The following is a 3,810-nucleotide window of genomic DNA, read 5'->3' as shown; positions in this document are numbered from 1 at the left end:
ATTGTTTTTTCGATAACTATGACGCAGAGTAATATGTTACATAATATATAGGATGCCAAAACACAATACAATATCAATAGATATCTCATATGAAAGTGCATGTGTCATTCTGCCAAGGAAACAACCAATCATTTTTTCGTAATCTTTTAAGAGGTGGGGTTTTTTCTATTTTTTATTAGATAAGAGGGGATCGAAGGAGGGGTGGCGTACGAAACTGGTGCTTTATATTAGTAGAAAAGTAGAGACCACAATCCAAATGGTCTAAAAAACTATATATGTCCTCTCATGATATTCATGGAAAAGATGATCGATCAGAAATGTAAGTGTTGGCGCAAGAAGATATCTTGTGCGAATAAATGCGGCGAGAGCTCACTCATAGGAGTGGCTCAAGCTTGGAGAAAAAGTGAAAAGAGAGAGAACACTAAATATATTCATGGTAAAAAAGGATCGGTCATTGACCCGATGACTAGGGATCTGTATTTATAATACCAGTGTACAAGTATGCCCCTGTAGAGATGGTGATACAAATATCACCATATCGCACAGGCCTAGAACCGATTGAATCACACAGTATGGTTCTACGTGGGATGCGCTTACTACTAATCGGAAGATATTCTTCTACTACTACAACATAGTGGTGCGGGTGATCGGGACGTGATGCACAACCAGTCGCCTATTGCAGTGCCGCATTACCAAGATGTCAGGATGACCTCCACTTGTGCGGGGATGTCAGGATGACCTCCACTTGTGCGGGGATGTCAAGATGACCTCCAAGCATTAAATGTAAGTCACTTTCTTACACGTGGAGGATGGCTGCCCCTCTAGTGATCTTTCTCCAAAATCTGATGACTCACCCTGGGGGCTTCAGGAAGCCCATCCAAACTCCAGAGAGAAGGGGCTCCGAAGACTGTAGCTCCAAAAGGCCAGGGCTCCAGAGGGTTCCGGAGCCTGGTTATCCGCAAAGCCTACAAGGACCCGTTTGTCCAGAAGCGTGGGCTGGTGGGGCTAGGAGTGTCGGAAGTCCTTAATGACGACCCCTAACAGTAAGTATATAACCAATGTCGACCCTTAACAGTAAGTATGTAACCAAATGAAACCACCAATATTTATAACCAACATTGAAAGAAAAAAATAAACAGTGCCACATTCTCAGTATATATACTTCTAACATGTCAAAAGTAGAACTCCAAACCTAACCGAAATCAATAGCCAAGCAACATATCAAGCCTGGAGCCCTAATTGGGCACATACAAAAAGAGAAAAGTGAAGTTATACAGTCACATCCTATGATGAAAACTTATGAAGTACCTGCATAGAAAAAAAGGAAACACTGAAATTGGGCAGCCAGTAATATTCATACACAAAATTGGTTCATGGAAACAATTCAAATGATCAATATACCCATATCAATCCCAATGATTTCCACGCATTAAAGCAAGGTTGTCTTTTCATATGCTAACTGCATTAGAACATAAATAAACTCATCATTCATATTGGCGCTTGCACCACAGTGGCATTTGTCTAGTTTATATTGACACCTTATCATTTGAACATCAGATAAGTCGCACGAAAAGTATTTTGAGATAAAAAAAGCTCGAACTCAGACATAGAAAATAAGGCCATGCAAAGTGGAGATCCTACGAACATTCGGTATCAATAGTTTCTGTGGTACAGGAATCTTACAGCATACGTCTAAGCAGACTTGGCACCAATTGTACAGGCATTAATCCTTATAGTGGGAGGTGAAAATGTAGAAACATGCATATGAGTCAACTCACCATTTTGCAGGCAGTAATCCTCACCAGGGATGCAAAATTGCAGAAATATTGACCAGCATATTACTTGTTTATGAGATAATGTATGAATATAAATCCTCAAGCCAGCAATTCTCAAAAGAACCACCTTGTTTACCATATCCTGCAGTAAACCAGTCTGGATGACCAGAAACGTAGCATCAATAAGAGTAAATCAGTTACTGCTCAAACAAAATCTAGAAAGTTGCAAACATGGTATTATCCAGCAGAGGTTGAAATAAGGACCATCACTTACCCTTCATAACCATGCAAGCCATTTTTTCTTCGTTTGCTCAACATGCTCTGGCTTGGAAAACACGCTCAAAGCCTTTGAAGAAAACCTAGAAGAAATTAGTAGTAACATAACTTATCCAGAAACAGCTCAGGGAGTCAACATTTGCGAGGGTGAAGGTTATTATTTAAGAACCTGCCATATGTTTTCTTTGTCATATTGCTCTGCAACAGATACGAATAGCACAGCCTTGAGGTTACAAACCACAAATCAATAACACCTCGGTTGGTATAATGGTGAAAGGCAAATTGGCGTACATGAGCTCACTGTTTGAGTTGATGCTAGAGTTAGGCATACATAAGTAAACGTAGAGAGACAAATGCAGAAAAATTTAGCACAAACCAAGGTGAGTTCCATAGCCTTGGATTACATAAAAAAAAAGCTGTCCTAGATTTATTTACATATACTCTTCAATAGCAAGGAAGATTACGAAGGAGTGAGGCGCAAATTTGTGAAGAACTCTGGTCGTGGACGCGGCCGAAGGTGACGGCAGTTGCGGTGCCCGCACGGGCAACCTCCCACACGGTGGTTGTGGACGGGCTGGAGGCGGCGGGATATTCAAGGGAGCAAACGGCACGGGAACTGGACGGAGCCTGCCGCACCAATCTCCTTCGCCGCCGCCGTCCAGGTCGTCTTCATTCCTGGAAATAGTTGCTTTCCAAGTTTCCAGGGTAGTTGGGGGCGGGTGGTCACTGCTCATTACCTTTCCTGACAATGATGACACGGCAGTGTGGCTTCGGTGGGATGGCGGCTCCTGGATTCACACGCCGGATGGTGATACGGCGGGGCGGCGTGGTTTCGGTGGGAGTGCGTGCGGCGCAGTTTCGTCAGAGGAGGCTGACAAAGGGCGGCTAGGCGTAGGGGGCCAGGAGGCGGCAGCGTGTGGACGCAGAGGGGCAGGAGTCGGCTGGCGAAGGAGGAGCGACGAGATAGGGTGGAGAAGAAGAATTAGCGGGATTTGTTCCGGAGGCAATGAGCAGGAGCGGAACCCGAGGAGGGAGCGAGAGAAATGCACAACAATGCGAGGGTGAGAGGAACTGCTCACGGTGAATAAGGGTGTGTTTAGTTGCAAAATTAAGTAGATATGATAGGGTTGTTCTATTTTTAATAAGATGAGTTTTTTTTTTAAGTTAGAGGGACGAGGATGGATGTGAATAAAAATCATCAACTAATTATATCTTTTTAATTTTAAATAATAATTATTAATAATATACTAATCAACATGCACCAACGCATATTAATGTTTACTCTTATCATAGTTATTACTAATTAACAATAAAATATGCTAATTAACTCTAAACATACTCTAATTAGCTCGTTAATTACCACTGATTAGTACATTAACCCTTACAAATTCTAATCACATAGTAATATATACTAATAAGTAATACAAACATACTAATATCACTAATCATTTTACTAATAAGCATGATTAGCAAAGGTGGATGGTTTCGTCCCACCGATTTTGAGAGATAGCTTCATCCAGCATATTGAGAGAATATTCCTTAGGAGGAATGATCCCATCTCTGCTGCCTCTGAACCAAACACCACATAAGAGGATATCCATTAGGTCAAAGGGTTGTTTCGTGATATATTAGTATAAAGCATATACAGATGTCCTGGTAAAAACTGCTCTAGGAAGAGATATGCTATTAGACGCCTTCTTTGAGGTCCTCCAACAGCCAACAGTTGACACTCTAGATGAGACACAGCCGTCATTCTTCC

General features: G+C 42.0%; 1 long non-coding RNA gene across 3 annotated transcripts; it reads right to left on the bottom strand.

The window, feature by feature from the left end:
• Window positions 1-1,083: 1,083 nt before the first annotated feature.
• LOC133912770 (uncharacterized) lies at window positions 1,084-3,123 on the bottom strand. 3 transcript variants are annotated; one of them, XR_009908899.1, is made up of 4 exons: window positions 2,221-3,123; window positions 2,050-2,134; window positions 1,402-1,932; window positions 1,084-1,308 (listed from the first exon to the last, which is right to left on the bottom strand). It is a non-coding gene; the product is annotated as an uncharacterized LOC133912770 (long non-coding RNA). The 3 variants fall into 3 exon arrangements; XR_009908898.1 differs by having other exon boundaries at window positions 1,779-1,932; window positions 2,221-3,122; XR_009908896.1 differs by having other exon boundaries at window positions 1,084-1,932; window positions 2,221-3,122.
• Window positions 3,124-3,810: the final 687 nt, after the last annotated feature.

Source organism: Phragmites australis, chromosome 1 (genome assembly GCF_958298935.1).
Source record: "Phragmites australis chromosome 1, lpPhrAust1.1, whole genome shotgun sequence".
Lineage (NCBI taxonomy): Eukaryota > Viridiplantae > Streptophyta > Magnoliopsida > Poales > Poaceae > Phragmites > Phragmites australis.
Note: the sequence above shows the minus strand (reverse complement) of the source record. Positions and strands in the feature narration are given on the sequence as shown.